Source organism: Mytilus galloprovincialis, chromosome 8 (assembly GCF_965363235.1).
Source record: "Mytilus galloprovincialis chromosome 8, xbMytGall1.hap1.1, whole genome shotgun sequence".
Taxonomy (NCBI): domain Eukaryota; kingdom Metazoa; phylum Mollusca; class Bivalvia; order Mytilida; family Mytilidae; genus Mytilus; species Mytilus galloprovincialis.
The window spans coordinates 20000260-20020624 of record NC_134845.1 but is presented as its reverse complement, the minus strand read 5'-3'; the positions used below and the strand labels follow the sequence as shown (position 1 = coordinate 20020624).

Below are 20365 nucleotides of genomic sequence, written 5' to 3'. Positions count from 1 at the left end.
ATGATTACAGATAATGTACAAAACGGTGCATTAAGGAAATTAAATTGTAGGTTTCTGTTTTTTTTTTAAATAGGTTTTGCGTGTGAAACAAAAAAAGATGATTTCAGTTTCAAATTGTGTTATACAGATGATATCGGATATGTTCCTTATGTCATAAATACAATCCCATTCCCTTTTCACGAATGTGACCCACCGAATTAGATATTCACAGGCTTTGTAATAACTTGAACAACATGACATGTGCCATATGTGGAGCGAGATCTGCTTATCCTTCCGGAGAACATGAAATCAACCCCACTTGTTGGTGGGGTTCGTGTTCCTGTTGTTAATATATTTGAAAATGCATGTACCAACTCAGGAATATGATAGTTGTCCATTCGTTTGATGTGTTTTATCATATGATTTTGCAATTTATTTAGGGACTTTCCGTTTTGAATTATACCATTCTATTCAATACAGAAAAAAGTAAATGTGTGTTTAAATATGTTTAGGCGTACAAGCATGGTATGTTTGGTTCCCGTTTTGTATGGATACTGATAAAAGAGACCGTTGAAAGATGGTGGGAAGCCTCAAATGATACTGAATGTACCGTAGCCGAGTTGCAGCTAGCGACAGAGGGATATTTCATTGTTACAAGCTTGAATACATTCAATAATAACCAAATGTCTGTTTCAAACATTGTGAGTAATATAAAACAAAATCAGTACATAGCTCAATAATTTAAAATGAGCCTCTTTTTTCCGTTTTTTTCCCTAATTTTACTTTTCTTTTTACTTTTTCCTTTCTCGGAAATCTGAAAATTACAAAGGAGAATTGACATTTATAGAAACGAGCCATATGCATTGGATTTCAGGTTGATTAAAAATTTTCTATTCTAAAAGATTTTTTTTAATTTAAATTTAAATCTAAATTTATCTGATGGTATTATTGAACCTCATTCTACTACATGTATGTTAACCCTTTTAAGTCTTATTAGTAAAAAAGTGAAATAAATGATAGGTTTGTCTCAAAAAGAGGACATATTTTACTGCCACATACCAGACAAAGTATTTGCAATGTACCTAAATATCACAATACAAGACATACTTTGTCTTATATCATTTCTAGAATAATGCTATAATGATAATAATGTAAACCATTAAAAGAGGGACGAAAGATACCAAAGGGACAGTCAAACTCATAAATCTAAAACAAACTTACAACGCCATGGCTAAAAATGAAAAAGACAAACAAACAACAGCACACACGACACAACATAGAAAACTAAAGAATAAACAACACGAACCCCACCAAAAAACAAGGGGTGATCTCAGGTGCTCCGGAAGGGTAAGCAGATCCTGCTCCACATGCGGCACCCGTCGTGTTGCTTATGTGATAACAAATCCGGTAAATAGTCTAATTCGGTAGGTCACATTCATGAAAGGGAAAGGGATTGTAGTTACGACGTAAGGAACATATCCGATATCATTTGTGAAACGGTTATTCCATAACGGTCAACCAACTCGTGAAGATATTGTTTACCATTAGATAAAAAAAAAAAAATTTCAAATCGTGGATTTAGTTAAGTATACACTAAAGCGTAAATACTAAATATACAGGGCTTATTTATTTAGATGAGGAGTTGTCGTATTGGAATTCATACAGCATCTTCTTTTTTCTACCTAATATCATCAAACTTTATGATTGTTAATTGCCCTTGTTTAGTTTCGAAATTGAATTTCTGTGAACATATAATTTTAATTTTATTTTTATTTTTATTTTTATTATAAAAACTATAGACGGCAGATAAATTTCTGACAGATTACAAAAGTATAAATGGTACAGTGCCTCTCAGTCCATATGCTACCAGTGCCTATGATACAGTTTGGACCATGGCGTTAACCATCAAAGAAACTTTACGACACTGGAAAGAAAATAGCTCATCACATAACATCTCACAATTTGATTATGATGATGGAGAATATATTATGGCAGATCTGCGACGTGTTATGCAGAATTTGAGTTTTGATGGTCTATCGGTAAGTTTAAAGAAGTTGAACAACAATTAAAAGTATTGGAACATATTCAAGACCCTGTTAATAACCGTCCTGTCATGGTTTAGTTTTGAGAACGGTGTCTACTTTTTTTTTACATATATCTTAACCTTTTGATGATACTATTGTATATAGATATAAGATGTGATATGAGTGCCAATGAGACAACTATCCATATCAGTCACAATTTGTAAAAGAAAAATCAGTATAGGTCTAAGTACGGTCTTCAACATGGAGCTGTGGCTTACACCGAACAACAAGCTATGAAGGGCCCCAACAATGACTAGTGTAAAACCATTCAGACAGAAAATCTACGGTCTACTCCATATAAAATAAAGAGAAACAATTATAAACCATATCAACAAACGACAACCACTGCACATCAGGTTCCTGACTTTGGACAGGTGCAAACTAACAACATCTAAATCCCCAAAGAAAAAATACGGAAAAATCAATGACAAACGGCAACGAATGATGAACGTGCACACAATGCTGTGTATGCAAATTTGTTTTTCTAAAATGACACAAATTAAGTTATTTTGTAAATTTTCTTGCTGTCTTTTTTTAAAACACCAATTACTGCTCATACCTGAATTCAACACAAATTTAATTTATCAAATTATATATTTTATTATATATTGATTTATGCACTTACCTGCTTGGGACTTTAAATGAGGGAGACTCATTCCACTTTGTAGACAACAGTTTTTGTTTTATTAAGTCATCTATATCAAATAATTTAGTAATGTCAAGGTATGGAGGTTCGTATTTGCTGTTTAGACTTAGAGTGAAATTTGAACTGGAGCTACATGTAGTAGGCGTCAAATCGGACGTAGCTGACTGTCCTTGTTTCACCTAAGTCAGTCTGACTCTAATCCATTACAACTGTTTCTTCTTTTTCGTCACTTTCCGGGATTTGTTTGATAGTCCAGCGGCGTTTCATTTTGACTTTCTGGAGATTCATTTTCTCTTATTTTCTTAAACATTTCGTCTATAGTTCTATTTTTTATTTTGGGTTTTTCTTTGGGTTCTGACATTTTTTCACAACTGAATTCAATTACTGGTAAATGTCTGACTCGATCTCTATAGTTAAAATACAGTTAACTTAATTACTGTCTGCACATAAATTATTCTTTCAAACTTCTTCAATCATCAACAATAATCAGGACATACTAGATATTTATATACAGTGTCATTTGACACGATGAATATAGAGTTGTGATGACTTCTCGTGTATCTCGAAATGGATGGGGAAGGAATTTAAAAGTCAGATGATTAAGGCCGTAAAGAGTAAGAAAAGTGTAGAATAAAAAAAAATCGATTAATAATGTGTAGGCACATGCCTATAGTATCTAACGGCAGCTACCCTCCTGGCTCAAGTCAAGCAAAAAACAGTAGTTAATAAATGTTGAAATTGCAGAAATTGATTGAAAAGACACAAATTAAAGTGATATACAAAATCTGAGAAAATCGGCTGAACTCTAAAAGAATTGATATATGGTGCGTCTCCTGCTACGCTAGCATCACCCGCCCTGTGGATCCACAATGAGTTTTAATGTCATAATCGGGAATGGACACTTCAGCATTTCATGTTTGGAATCCGTGTGATGGATATTTATTATACTGTTTACCCTTACTTTACACATTTTCAATAGAAATGATGGGTTTGCTTTTTTTGACATTCAAAATCAGTATAAATATTAATGAAAAATAAGTAATTCATACCGTTACATACAAATTATTATTAGTTTTGATCGTGACATGTGCCCAAACTCCATCTGTCTGATCCTTGTTATATTTCTTGTACACATTTGGTCTAAGAAAGGTGTGTTGGCAAAAAGTCCAGTAATAATCAATTATCACTTATACAATTAGTTTCCATGAAGATTTCGTGATTACAAATTAAATGACCATTTCTCAACAGTACTTGATATATCGATTACAGATCATGTATGTGACTGTACAGAATTGATGTATACATTATGTAACAGACTAGTAGACTGTAGTTACGTTGTCAATGAGTTTGTAATTGGTTAATGGCCAATATATCTTTCTTGTTTTGCACCGTTTTAGAAAAATTACTGAAATAAATCTTCATTATATTAAGTCGAGGCCAATAATTATGAAAAGCAATTAACCAACTGAAATGTGGTACCTCAATCATGCCACTACTATGTCGATTGGATTGATTGAACTGATAGTCCTTAGCTGTACTACCATAGAGGTTGTAAATGAAAACAATTCGGATATTTCGCAGAAAATTAAAAAAAAAAAAAAAAAAAGCAAAACAAAACAAAAACAACTCGACCTTACAATACAATGACACAGCTAAGATTCAAGGGTTATGTAAGCGTGAACAGATTTAATTAAAATCTCCCATAAAACCATAATAAAAATGGAACGAAATACGATACAATGGGTCGATAAACAAATTGTATCAAAAGGCTAAATTCAAAAATAATATATTCAGCGATACAACTTATATTATCTTGTAATGTTTATGAATGCAGTTTGAAGAATCAACAAGTATAATACTTCAAATTTTACAGACAAAATATCTATCAATCAACTATACATCACCACAAAGTGGCATACAGTTTCTAGTTCATTAGCTGTGATGATCATAGCAAACCACATTTGTCTCCCTTTGATAACATCGGAGTGTCATAAATAAAATATATTGACAACTGAAATGATTTATAGTGTTCCATACAATTCACTTTGCCCCGATAGATATTACTTCTGTTAAATGGTTACATTATTGTTTGTCTATTCAATTAGATGTAAGCAACCACAAATAATCTGTGACACTTTTGATTCTTAGACTCTGATTTATCTTGTTTTTCATCACTAAATAATAAAAATCACTCTGAAGCAAGACAAACGAGTGGGCGGAATTAGTTTGGAATGTTTTGATCTGTTGTACAGAAAAAGGTTCAGGAAGGTGGTTAGACAATATACGTAGAACGTTTTCATACTACTTCGTTGAAGTTAAAATTTTGAAGAAAAAAGTATAATCCTAATTCACATTTATAATGAAAAACTCAATACTTCTTTTTTTTGTGTGAAATGTTAAGTAATAACGGCAGTTCTCATTGTTTACTTTTATATATTTAAAGTGGGCTTGAAAAGAGTTACAATAGGTTCTCTCCTATATCCTTTTGAATGTAATTGTTTGAAATAATGCTGATGATACCGCTTGTGATTGGGGCATGTACTGCTTCATAGAAATAAAGTCTATAACTGTACAACTTCGTGGAAATCGAGTCAAACTGTATTGTTTTATTGTATATATATATATATACGTCTGAGTCAGTGACAACTCTACAACAGATGTATCCATCGGATCGCCATCAATGATGGTGATACATGGCTGTGTACATAATGTATATACAACTCGTCTAAACATCAACCCAACAATGTTGGGTTGATGTTTAGACGAGTTGTATATAATATATATATATATATATATATATATATATATATATATATATATATATATATTCTTTCTTAGAATTTAAAATGAAACTCAAATTAAGTTACCACTTTATTAATTGAAAAATATCGTCCTTTTAAAAGAGAACTATAGATACATTTTGTTTATTTTGATTGCAGGGACCAATATCATTTCAAGGCCCAGACAGACGAGGTATATCGGTTGTCTCACAAAATCAAGGTATTCGTTCTATTTTAATATCGTCATGTTTTTTATGAAGCTTTAGATCTTCATCGAAGTTTTAACACTTGTGAAATTATTTTGATTTTTCACTTCACTTTTCTTATCAGTATCCGTTTACAAATTTTATTAATGAACAACTAAACAATAATGATTGATAATAAACTCATCATAGATACCAGGACTAAATTTAGTATATACGCCAGACGCGCGTTCGTCTACAAAAGACTCATCAGTGACGCTGGAATCCAAAAAAGTTAAAAAGCTCAAATAAAGTACGAAGTTGAAGAGCATTGAGGACCAAAATTCCTAAAAGTTTTGCCAAATACAGCTAAGGTAATCTATTCCTGAGGTAGAAAATCCTTAGTATTTCAAAAAATTCCGAAATTTGTAAACAGTAAATTTATAAATATAACCATATCAATGATAATTCATGTCAGCACAAAAAGTGCTGACTACTGGTATTTCCATCATTTTGTCAATATTGATATTCATTTTTTGTTGTAGTCGGAAGAATGAAAACAGTTGCTATGTACGACCCTGAAAATCGAATTTTGAACTTCAATTGTTCCCTATGCGACAATATTCTGTGGAAAGGTAAATATAAGATTCTGTAAATTTTAAAAAAGTGATGCAAATTTGCGTTTAAAGGACTGGTGTATATTGAATTTCATTTTTCAAATCCACTATAATACATTAGAGAACAAGATTTGTGAAAATAGCGATGCACCAAATCATGGTACGTCACATCCGGTTGTATACGAAAGTTGGTAAAAAAAAAGATTCCCTTGAATTTGACAGTTGTAGGTTATCAATCCAACATTTTATCTCAGTAAAACATTTCTGTGTCATAAACATATGTCTTGGGTATTTCAAAACACCATTATTTTTTATTTGGGATTTCTATAGAATATATTGAAATCTTCAGGTTACATGGTGACTAAACCTTGTACACAGATAAAATTAGGGGAGACATTTGATTGGTTAACTTCCAATGATGGTTATTTTCTAATATGCTATGAAATATGTGATTTTTTTTTCTATAGTACTGGAAAGCATACAACTTTACTCATGCCAAGTATTTCTTTATTTGAAGCAAAGATAAATTCTGCACATTTTGTTTGAAAAGTGCAAATTTAACAAAGACTAATAGGAGAAAATCAATGGTGGTATTACACCTTAAGAGGAAATCGACACTACATGAAACCAACATTCCAAGCGACTACTTCTTGTTTCAAGAATAACCGGTCTAAGATCTCAAGTTACTAGACAAATGTTAAATATAAAGCATTTTCTTAAAGCAAATCTTGTTACTTCTCCGTTTATCATTGTTGTCATTACTTAGTTCAGAAACACACTTATATCAAAACTATCAATAAAATGTCCTAAAAAGCAAACAAAAAACAAACGGTAAATGATTGATTTACAAATGTTATAACGTGAGCGGACGTAAAAGCTTTATCTGACAAATATGAAAAGTTCGCATGTTCATCATTTGCATTTATTTCAGGAAACAGATTTCCTAGAGATAAAGTTCTGTTCATCATTCGACAGAGAGGGATAAATGATCATGCATTTTACGCCATAGTATGTGTCTCGCTGACAGGAATTATCTTTTCCGTTTGTTTTCTGCGATTCAACTATCATTACCGTAAACTAAGGTATAAACATGATTAACAAGCTTAACGATTTCATTTTTTTTTTGTTAATGGAATTTTTATTTGGCCATTTAATCATAAGAAAACGTGTGTTTGGTTGATATAATGGTAAAATACATTGAAATTGAGTATTGTACATTGATGTACTGGAGTAATGTGACTTAATGGAATAACCGTTTCACAAATGATATCGGATATGTTCCTTACGTCGTAACTACAATCCCCTTCCCTTTCATGAATGTGACCTACCGAATTAAGACTATTTACCGGATTTGTAATCACATAAGCAACACGACGGGTGCCACATGTGGAGCAGGATCTGCTTACCCTTCCGGAGATCACCCCTAGTTTTTGGTGGGGTTCGTGTTGTTTATTCTTTAGTTTTCTATGTTGTGTCATGTGTACTATTGTTTTTCTGTTTGTCTTTTTCATTTTTAGCCATGGCGTTGTCAGTTTGTTTTAGATTTATGAGTTTGACTGTCCCTTTGGTATCTTTCGTCCCTCTTTTAATGGTTTACATTATTATCATTATAGCATTATTCTAGAATTGATATAAGACAAAGTATGAGTTGCATATAAAATAAATACTGCATGATTGGATTTAAAAAAAAAGCGATGTTTCTATTTGACATTTCAGGTACATCAAACTTTCCAGTCCTAAACTGAATAACCTTGCCGTGTTTGGATGTATTTTGGTGTATAGTGGGATTTTACTATTAGGTCTTGATGATAACCGCCTGCAACAGAAAAATTATCCTGTTTTCTGCACGGTAACCACAGGAAATTATATTATTTATAATTATTATATTCAAATAAACTCATTATATATTTGGATTAAAATATGTTTTTATGCCAGACGCGCGTTTCAAAACGGTCTCTCTCTTTTTGGAGTTTGTGTACTCCCCTAAGTTTTTGTTTGTTTTCTTTGGTTTTGCCACTGACATGTCGATTTGCAACATCTGAACATCGATAAACAGCTGTCGGCTTTTCTTTATGCAAAATATAATTGGCCAAATTTTTATTTGTCTGCATCTTAACATTGAAAAATATCAGCTGCAAGTCACAATATGAAGTTTTTTGTCGAGTGAGTGCAGCGAACGAGATTACAAAGCCTTCAATTTATGTCGAGCAGCTAGTATTTTACAATATCAATATACAGATAACCTAATATCCGATCTATCGTGCTTTATTTGCGCCTATTGGAAGTGTTGTGTTTTTTTTTTTTTTTTTTTTTTGTTTTTTGTTTTTTTTTGGGGGTTTTTTTTTTTAAGTAAATCATATTTTATTGATCGTTTTGACTTTTTTTAGTGGATGCATCAAATATCGATGCCTTATCCCGGCCTCGTTAACCGTTAGTAGTATATAATAAATTTTGTAATACATACATTTATAAATTATGATATATCCAACTAAATGTTGTAATTAACTAACATTTAGTTGGATATATTATGGAAGTGTTTTCTTAGATTCACCAGCAACCGGAAGTTGACTTGATTCTGGTCAAACTTATCGACGTCGGTTCAAACATTATGACGTCGCTGACATGTCCGGGTCAACGTATTGGACGTCACAAAGCCGATATATGCAATTTTATTTAGAGCTGAGCAACGTGATATAGACAGTGGGACGACTATAGTTTATCTACTTATGTTTACACATTCGTCCGTTAACATCGCGAGATAGATTTGTAACATAAATACATTTGAACAATTTCACTTATGAAATACATTCAAAATGCTAATGAATCACCCAAAATATGCCAGTATGAGTTACAAGTCGAATGGTTCTCAAAGTGACTGGCAGCACACAAAAATTGAGATCGCGCATGGGACAAAAACTCCAAATAAAGATATTTTTTATACGTTTTCATTTTTAATTCTTTATTTATACTTTCAGATGCGTTCATTTATGTTTGCAGCAGGATTTTCATTAGCATTTGGATCAATGTTTACCAAAACCTATCGTGTACATCAGATTTTTACAAGGGCACACAGCGGATTAATTAAAAGTAAAGTAGGTTTCGTTATGAAAATTATTATCAGATCATTATTACTTCCAATTTCTAAGATATAAAATAAGGAGATGTTTGTATTTAGACTTAAGGAAAAATAAGAACTGAAATTATACAATCATCGTGAAAATAAACTAAGTAATGCAAATATAAATTTGGAGGTCAGTGCACTAACAAATTAAAAAGGATATCCGAGGAAACCAGACAGGTTTGGGATCAAACATGGGAAACTTTATTAAAACGAAAGCTTAGGGAAATACGACCTGCGATCGAATATTTATAAATAATATCGTACTTGAAATTAATTTATATGTATATTTTTTCCGGAAGGCGGGCTGCACTAATCCTATTCTATTTCCATATTGCGAACGTATCAAGTTTGGTATTTAAATTAACTTTGTGTATTATACTTTCAAAAGAAATGCTTACTATATCTTTAAAGGGAATTATAGTCATGAAATACTGCTTTATAATTTGTAGTCATATTTTTTATATTTTGTACATTCAGATACTACTAAAAACCCGTTTAAACTTTTTATGCCCCACCTACAAAAGTAGAGGGGCATTTGTGTTGGTTTTTTTTTCGTTCTTTCGTCCGTCCGTCCCGCTTCAGGCTAAAGTTGTTAATCAAGGTATTTTTTGATGAAGTTGAATTTCAATCATTTTAAAACTTAATACACATGTTCCCTATGATATGACATTTATAGCGCAAATGCCAATTAGAGTTTTATTCATATTGCACGGTACACTAAACACAGTGCGAGTTTGTCATCCATGTACTGTGGACACATTCTAGTTTTTAAAATGTAAGCCAATTTGTATATATCTTTTTGACAAGTGGTAGTTTTGCACAAGTACATGGTTTTTGTACATGTTTTCAGTAGTTTAATTAGTACATACCTGTTTTTACCAGATGATTCACTTTTATCGTCAATAAATAACACTCATACTTAATATCTGTCATAAATGTATATATCTTGTTATTTTTCTAAAGTAAAGATGTACCCAATAACCTAACGCACTGTCCTAGTGAGGTCCATTATTGTGATTTCAGTTGTTACAGGACAAACAGTTGATTATAATCATATTCGCCTTGCTATTTGTTGATTGTGCGATGATGGTGTTGTGGGTATGTGTAGACCCTATGCAACGACAGATATCAAACTTGACAACAGAGGTAGTTTTACAAAATAAAACAATTTTGAAAGAAATCTTAAAAACATCCACTTGGTACAGCAACATGACAACATTAATAGGCAATCGCAAACGCAAAACAAAAAAAAACAAATACAGTCACGGTGGATGTTAATCCGATTTCTCCGAAGGATGAACACTTTCAACTAAAAAAAACATGATTATCGTTGTTTTGAAACAAATTATTTATATACAAACGTATGCATCAATAAGCGTACAATTGATACTCTATTGGGTGCCATCTATCTGGCTTAAGAATAAATGCATATGAAAACAAACATAAGGTGTGGCATATCTCGCATAAATACGATACATATAATTGACCATAATTGTTAACAAAATATACAGAAGTATGTATTTATTTGACAAAATATCAAGAACAAATAACATCTATAATACAGTGTTTACCGAGTACTGGGGTGAATATAACCGTTTATAAAGCATAATTCACACAAATGACTTGCTACACAGTCAGTGTACGTGTAGCATTGATTGATTGATTGATTGTTGGTTGCTTAACGTCCAGTAGCAAATATTTCATGTATATTCAGGACGAGAACAAGTTCACAATAAACAAAATAGGTAGGTGGATACAGTAAAGGCCATCTGGGATGATGGTCGGGGAAATTCGGACTGCAACTGGAAAATGAGGGTATATTGGATAGGGACTGTACGTGTAGCAGAGTGAACACAAGTTCCATCAACAATATAAAAATCCCCTGATCTTTATGCATTACTCAAGATACGATTCCCGTCTTGACCAGTAAACACTTGCAATATGCTCACCAAAATTAGTCCTTGCTTAAGTTGTATTAGTAATCAAACAACATCATTTCACAGAACAAAATCATTATCAAATATTTGCTGTAAAACAAATTCTAAGGTATGATAAGTGCTTTGTTATCATGCTTGATAAATGATATTTATTTGATACAAAAAAGACGTACGAACCAAATATGGATCAAGTTTTAATTATGGTATCATATTGTGTTGAAGCCATCACCCGAAGATCCAGACATACTGTATATATATCAGTCCTCAAGCTGTCAATCCGTCCATATGGATAAATGGTTGGGATCATTTTATGCATTTAAAGGCTTCTTACTGATATTTGGCGTCTACATGGCATGGGAGACACGGAACGTGAAGATTCCAGCATTAAACGACTCCCAGTATATTGGAATGAATGTTTATAATGTTGTTACAATGACAATTACAGTGGTGGTAATGTCAAACATACTATCAAAGTCACCAACTTTGTCCTACATCATAGAGTCGACAATTTTGCTTGTATCAACAACTGTCACACTGTGTCTTTTATTTGTACCAAAGGTATGGATATTTTTAAATCAAATCGTCATCGTAATCAACTTTAGATTGACTTAGTGTTTTGTAGTTTTGTTATAGAAATGGTATACCATACTACACTATCCCAAGAACAGATACGGTCATACCTTTGATTTGCAGATCCTACAGTTTGACCATTCACAAATGAGATTTCTGTTAGACAGTGCATAAGATAGAAATACACAGCCACGTCTGGTTGGAACGGACACGTTGAATACGATTTAGCTTCCTCTTGTGTCGATATTTGTTTGTCCGTCACAAACCCTTTAACAACACCTTGAAGGGTCCATAATTTAACAGATTGTAGTCGGAATTGTAGTTTTCAAATGCCACATAATATTTCTTTTTTTTTTTCACATTCTCCAGTTGCATTTAAAATTTCCCGCCCTTCAGCCAGATCGATCTATTTTGACTTTTCCTATCGTATTGATTGTTTAATTGTTCTGAATATGTATGTAGAAAAAGATAACATATGTACCAGTTACTGGTCGATCAACAAATAACAACAAACCGGTCAGATTTAAGTCTGTATGCCGTTAGGTTGACGTTGGCTGTAATTTTACTGACAAAAAAAATGTTTTGAGTTATTTAACTTTTAGTAATAACATACAATTAACTTTATATGTGTTCATTTTGTTCCATTACAAAAACATAATTATTTTATCAGCAATATGAAACATATATTTTCTAAACATTTCGTTGCTGAATCTTCTACAATGTAGTGTTCGATGTCACTTTGCACAACAATTGAGTTAGAATCATATTTGATGTTGCAGTGCAATGGTATATCTTCATATATAACTATAATACAAGATTTTTACTATCTACAGTGTTTTTGCCAGAACTACACTGTTCTATCTTTACACTCGCAGTAGACAATAAAAGCCTAGTTGTATGTTCGTACAGAGAAAAATATTTGTATAGTTTTGTATCGCATGGTATTTCTGCTGTAACATGATCTTAATAACAATGATCTCAAAGTACTATTTTTAAATTGTTTGCAAACTCTTAGCAAAGCAAGCCGTCCCGAATTTAGAATAATACACAGTTAAAAAAATGTTGTTTATCTCCAATAAAAATATATATTGTTTTCTAAATGTTTGACTTCGTTTAAGCATCTGGATATTTATAACTCTTACAGTCTGTTTGTCTGTCTGTTTCATTTTTAGCCAGTTTATTTTTGATTTATGAGTTTGACTGTACCTCTGGTATCTTTTGTCTCTCTTTTACAGGACACGTCATGCATATGAAAGCATTAAATAATTGTATTCTTTTCTCTCAAGATTCTTTTTTCATATACCAGTGTTTAATTGATATACATGATATATATGTTTGTGATGCTATTTGTCCAGTTGCTCTACTTTTTAATGTGCCGATAATTTCTCCTTTTATGCATGAGAAAGAAATTTATATAGAATAACAGTTTTTTCATGGTTCTGCAATCAAAAGTTTGTTCTAGTTTTTGATTTCTAATATCGTGGCTTCAACCATTTTTTTAATATCCATTATCCAAGTCAAACTACAAATATTATCTATTTAATGAATTTATGATTTTTAATTTATTCGAGATTTTAATTAAATACGTTGTACTTTAGATATACTGTATTGTTATGGCAAAAGGAGCCCCAGTGATAGCTTCTTCTGGTATTCTAGTAGAGGATAAAACTAGACGATTTATTGTTAATGATAAAAGAGAAGTATATTACAGAGCAGAAGTCCAGAACAGAGTTTATAAAAGAGAAATTATTGAAGTAAGCCATGAATGTCTTTCTTGTTTACGTTCCGTTATCTACTTATATGAGAATATGCCACAATTAGTATCAGCAGCTATGCTTAAAGATCAAAAGTAAGGTACGATGAAATCAAATGATATCGTTGGCGTATATATACAAACCATTTTCTTCAATCATATTTATTACACGTCTTAACATAGACATAGAGGAATTTTATTCGAGCCTTTTTATCAAACGTTAACATTTACACCATAAAAAAGACAACAAAGAGACTTCAGTTATGTGACAATTGACATTTTTCGGGATTTCTTACATATGTAGGCTATAAAACATTAAGTCCCGGTAATGACAAATATTCAAGAGGAAAAGGTGGTTTGCTATGACAAACAGAATGTTAACACAAGAAATATATATACGTAAAGATCTCACAGATTGCCAATATACACAAAAGAAAAAGAAAAACATGGCATTTCTAAACGGATAATCATTCAGTCTATGTAGAATGTAAACTCAAACAGTATCACAAAAGCATTGAGAAAAATGGAAAGAACTTTGTCAACATAAAAGTAAATAATGGTATGTGTTTCAATTCTATGTATAACTTGGTATGCATATTTTTTTGTATGAAAATGTTATTTACAAAGTACTTTATGCAACATTTTGTATTTTTGCTAGCTAGAACAAGAGATTACAAGGCTAGAGAGATTACTTGAACAACCCCTTGAACCTTATCCTAAGATGACGCCCGGCCTTATGAAAGTCCTACCAGAAACTCGTATTGATTCTTTATCTCCTACCCAAGATATAACAAGGCGAATAAGAAGGTGAGTAATTCCATAATACTAATGATAAAAAGAAAAATCACAAAAATACTGAACTCATAAGGAAAATTTAAAACGGAAATTTCCTAATAAAATGGCAAAATCAAATGATAAAAAATATCAAACGAATGGACAACTGTCACTTTCCTGACTTGGTAAATGCATTTTCAAATGTAGAAAATGGTGGATCGAATCTGTTTTTTAGCGCTACACTACTCACTTGTATGACAGTCGTATAAAATTCCATTATATTTACCACGAGATGAACGCATAACAGTGTTGACAACATATTTTGTAGGGGAAAAACGACTTTTGTAATTCTTCTTCAAACAGTGTTACAATTATCAATCACTTAACTTGATATTTGTGGTTTGAATTATATATTTACTATTGAATACTCATATTCCCATCTTTGAACGAGCACACAAATATGACATCTTCCCTTTAAAATATGATCATCATCAGTTTCCCGAAAGGTTTGTGGTAGGTTTGCTTTTGTAGTGACACGTCTTACTCCTATTACATTAATATCCTTCCAATTTCAAATAAAAGGTTAAATACCTTAAGTAATCTGCTGTCGTCAAGTCGAAATAAGGAAAATCAAATTAGGTGTGTTCATAAAAAGATGCGCGAATGCAGTCGTCTTTGATGATAAAATAAATTCCTTTGTGTTAAGTTCAGTCAGCAACAAGACGAAACACGGACCTAACTACATAATTTAACCGATTATACCAAATGAAGAAGATTCGTAAAATTATTAACTCATGTTGTATCATTTTGTAGACGTTCTATTATTGTAAACGGAGAAGAAGTCAGTCTTGATGGATTTGGTTCCGACTCATCAGATAGTAGCTCCTCAGATAGTGATACTATTGCTTCTGGCAATATAGTTCAGCCATTTGCTAACAGACGAAATCCTTTGCGTATGAGCATAAAGAACGCGGCAGCATCAACTGCAAGACGATTGTCACTTTGGCGAAAAGCAATTACCGAAAAACATAATAGAGAGAAGCCGAACGCAAATAATCTTCAACAACGAAATCAACTTACATTAGACATCAAAAAACCTAAGAGAACTAACTTAGAAAATGATATTAGCATATCGGATAACCTCCAAGTTCCTAGTATTGTAAGTTATTCACATTTGGATGATATGAATCCTAGACAAAAATGGAGAATAATGTTAACACCAGAATCAGAAAGTGAAGATGTTATTGAAATTACTTCAATCTCTCCAGATATGTCTATTGAGACCTGCATTGCAGAAGATACAGAAAGCAGAATCGTAAGAGCGAACTTGCTAAAAGGGGAGATAACCCCTCGACGAATTGACAGAAAAGATGAATTGTTAAGTTTTCTTTTACTAAATGAAAGACGGAAAAGAATACAAAAATTACAAACTGATATTAAGCACATTCATGAGGAGCTAGTTAATTTAGAGGAATTGGAATACGTAGTTTCTAATGTTTAGAATCGTGAATTTACTCGTTATGTTTTGTATCGAAAAACACATGCCTAGAACATTGAACAAACAGAAATAATTAACTAGATAGTTATACAATATAACATGATTTGTAATTGTCATGTGACAGTTGTTATCGAATAGTCAGGAATATGGAAGTTGTTATCATATAGTCTGTTTCTATGTATGTTGGCGTCTATGTTTGTTGCAGTTCAGTGATGCTGTTGTTTTTTCTTAAAGTTGGTGTGAGCGCTCGTGTTTGGTTTTTGGACCCGTATTTGTGTTCAATTAATCGACGTATGACTATTGACAAAGGTATACTATTGTGTGTTTGTTTTAAATGTCACATCCTCAATAAGATCATTTGATTAATCCCTGAGTGTTATTTCAAACTTACATATCGATGAAAGTAGGTACTTTGATAACACTAAGTAAAAAAAATAGTTTACTGCTTTGGTTTCTTACATTTGTAAATCATAACAAAGATAACTAAAAGAGGACTAAAAATAAAATTAAAAACAGCCAACTTTCCCAGACGTTTACAGACCTTCAGTTTCTAAATACTTCTAATCTGTTTTGAGGCGATTTTTTTTTAACTAATGTTTTTTTTTTATATATAAATCAGTTGCGAGGCATTTATTTATTTATTCAAAAAAAAAAGTTCGGCAAGCCGCCAATCTATATCGAGTGGAGTAATGCCGTGTGAAAATAAAAAGATGGCTAAGAAAGAAGTTTGATAGTTATCCCTTGAAACAAAAAACGACTAGTCTAACATTTGAATACTACAATTAAAAAAAAACATCTTCACTTCCCCTCCCTTCACTACTGACAGACCCATCAGTACCTCTAGTACCAGAGTCAACTTGTATATGTGGTACATTTGTATTAGCCGTCCTCCTGAAATGAACAAACAATATAATAGTAATGACATACATGGAGACATAAACTAGATGTAAGATATATGTTTACAGAAATGAAAATAATGGCCAAAAGGACAGATTAAAGGTAAACAATTTACGAATATTGTAAAATAATCCACAAAAATAGGATATACAATTTTAAGTGAGGTGCTTCAATATCATTTTTTAATACAGTTTGTTTCTTGAAAAATATATTTACAAACACTGAACATTTTTTATAATTCTTAAATCGTGGATGATTAAAAACATGCAAAATGGAGGAAATTTAAAACATAAAAAGTGTATCGAAAAGAGTGTTTCGAAGTAAGGAGTAACACATGCGAAAAGTTTAAGGTGTTTGGTGTATGGGGTAATGGCGTATGTTATAACGGAGTAAGGTATATGGTGAATGGTGTATAGTGAATGTTTATAATGTATAGTACATTGTTTATGACGGTTGGTGTATGATTTATGGTTTAATGATGTACGGTGAAACGGAGTAATGTGTATGGTGTATGGTGTATAATGTATGGTGTATAGTTTAAAGTGCATTATGTATGGTGAATGATGTATAGTTTATAGTGTATGGTATATGGCGTCTGGTGCATAAAAAGTAAAAACTCAAAGGAAAATTTAAAATGGAAAGTCCCTAATAAAATGGCAAAATCATAAAACACATCAAACAAATAGACAACAACTGTTATAATGTAATAGTGTAAATGTGCATGGTATTAAAAAAAGTGGGAAACTTATACGAACTTAGACGAATTTGGCTATTTATTTTAGCTATTTTTTACATATACGGTTTCGGTACTTATACATCCTCGGATTTCAAATGTTTGGCTTTGAGCGTTTCTGATGAAGGTAAATCCAGAAAAGCGCTTCAGGCGCATGAAATTATCAAACATGTTGTTTTCAATTTTTTTTTATTATTTTATACAATATGAAAAACAATACTGTCGAATTCAGAACTTACATCATAGACATTATCATCATTCTACCCATCATTATCATATCCATCGTAGCAGCACTTGAGCCAACCGCTGTCCCAGGTGACGCGGCTGCTGTCATTGTTCCTTGGTTATTATTAACAGTCTGTGTCATCGTCATCATTATTGGCATCATTGCTGGCATCATCATTGGAATGAAAAATGCAGCAAGGACTAATAAGGGTAAAATTCCTAAAACTAAAACAATAATATATTTATTTATTAAACTGAAATTGTGTCATCGTAATGTGAGATTTGCTAGAATTTTTATTACTTCTCCGTGTTGTGATTTTTGTCGGACATAACCAATAAACTGTAAAGAAAGAAACTACAGCAATATAAATACATAAAGATGTTATGGTTGCATTTAACAGCAAATTTTCTTTATTTTAAGATCTAATACTCCACTGAAGACTTGAATGACTTTTAACTTGGCATGAGACTAGGGTTAATTAATTTTCGAGTACTCCTATTCATTCCTCCTCCCAAAAAACTTAATGACCGTTCGTGAAAGTCCTCGAAGACAAACACTTAATTGCAGCCAAATCCCTGTTTGTAATATGTTATCAAAAGAATTCCGTTTTTTTTTTTTTTTGGCAAATTTTAAAGTATTTTACAAAATTCCACATACATTTTTGTTATACAAAGACCTGGGTCCCTTCTGTATGTTCGATATAATATTTTATAATTAAATCATTTTTACAATCACCATCGTTTACTGATTTTGAAGAGTTTCTTTTAAATTAAAGCAACATTAATACGCATAATCTATGATAAAAATACATTATACGTGTAAAATCAAGGTTGACATTGATGCATATGTTAGCTAATACTATTAATTGCATGATGGTTAAACTGATCAATTCACTTACATAATGATTGTTTAGTTTTAATCATGTGTTCGTTTTTTCTTACAGAAAACCTTTTTTTTTTTGTCGAATTTAAAAAAAACGGTTAAAACAATTAATGATGACTATTACCTGTTTCATCCGTTCGTCCGTCCGTCTGTCCCGTTTTAGGTTCAATTTTTTGGTCGAGGTAGTTTTTGATGAAGTTGAAGTCCAATCAACTTGAAACTTAGTAAACATGTTCCCCATGATATGATCTTTCTCATGTTAGAGATTTTACACCATTTTCACGCTCCATTGAACATGGAAAATGATAATGCGGATTGGGCATACCTGTACTATGGACACATTCTTGTTGGTTCTAAAAAGGGATAATTTTAACTTCATTATATTAACCGGTCTAACAAGTTTGCTTCATGTACAGTACAAATGTATAAAGCTTGTTATGATATCTTTTTCAAAAACTAACGATTTTCTCATCCCAGGAATAGATTACCTTAGCCGTATTTGGCACAAGTTTTGGAATTGTGGGTCTTCAATGCTCTTCAACTTTGTACTTGTTTGGCTTTATAACTATTTTGATCTGAGTGAAGCTGCTGAGTCTTATGTAGACGAAACGCACGTCTGGCGTATTAAATTAGAAGTCTTGTACCTTTGATAATTATTGTTTACTATTGTTATAAATAAGTGTCTATTAGGTGTCCTTCATTTTTGTAATCTTTTATTTTAAGGTATTTTTCTATTCTTTATATTTTTGACTAATATTCTCTATTCCTTATATCAAAACACCTATCATTCACAACTGGTTATCGTTTTTTGCCTATTTTTCACCATTCCTCATGTAATGTCAACCTTTCCTAAATATTGAACCGTTAACCTCTATTCTATATTTCCAACCCAGACCCTCATAGCGTATGTGTTACTTACGCCCACTTGAGCCAGATGCAGGACGGCGTCCAGAATTACTTATTACTATTGTTGCTGGCTCTTGTGGTACATCGGGGACCTGAACTGGATATGCATAAGGGATTGGAACCATGTTCAAGGAATCAGTGCCGACTAATATACATGACAAGACTATGAAGCATGACATAAGGTAAGCCACCATTCCTGTAATATAGTTGAAATAAATTTACTGTTACGGTGAAATAGAATTAAAAGCTAATTATTTACAGTGCATGTATATATGCGATAGAAAAGAGGGAAAAGACACCAAAGGGATATTCAAACTCATAAGTCGAAAATATACTGACAATAACATGGCGAAAAATGAAATACGGTCAAAAGACAAACAGTATATATTGTACAAAACACTACAGAGAAATCTAAAGACTCAGTAACAAGAACCCAATCAAAATACCCGGGGTGATATTAGGTGTTCCAGTAGTGTTATCCTGCTTAATTTGTGTACCCGTCGTGTTGCTGGTTATAAAAAACAATGAAAATACAAAAATAAGGAGATGTGAAATGATTCCCTATGAGATATATATCACCAAAGTTCAAATGAATTGAAATCAATTAATTATAGACAATCGTACATCCTTCAACAATGAGCGAAAAAACCATACCGTATGATCGGCTTAAAAAGACCCTGACATGAAAAGAGTGAAAAAAGTTAAATTCAGAAAACTAACGGTATAATGGTTTCGACATCTGGAACATATCCGTTGTCATCAGTGAAACAGGTATTCGTT

At 32.1% G+C, this 20365-nt stretch overlaps 3 long non-coding RNA genes across 3 annotated transcripts; all 3 read left to right on the top strand.

Moving 5' to 3' along the window:
* The first annotated feature begins 514 nt into the window (after positions 1-514).
* Positions 515-5709, top strand: LOC143043163 (uncharacterized). The gene is made up of 3 exons (XR_012968233.1): positions 515-680; positions 1779-2018; positions 5649-5709. It is a non-coding gene; the product is annotated as an uncharacterized LOC143043163 (long non-coding RNA).
* A 518-nt stretch (positions 5710-6227) lies between these two features.
* On the top strand, positions 6228-8134 carry LOC143043162 (uncharacterized). Its single transcript, XR_012968232.1, has 3 exons — positions 6228-6306; positions 7220-7370; positions 8005-8134. It is a non-coding gene; the product is annotated as an uncharacterized LOC143043162 (long non-coding RNA).
* Positions 8135-13537: 5403 nt separating this feature from the next.
* Positions 13538-16223, top strand: LOC143043161 (uncharacterized). Its single transcript, XR_012968231.1, has 3 exons — positions 13538-13670; positions 14328-14476; positions 15257-16223. It is a non-coding gene; the product is annotated as an uncharacterized LOC143043161 (long non-coding RNA).
* The last annotated feature ends 4142 nt before the right edge of the window (positions 16224-20365 follow it).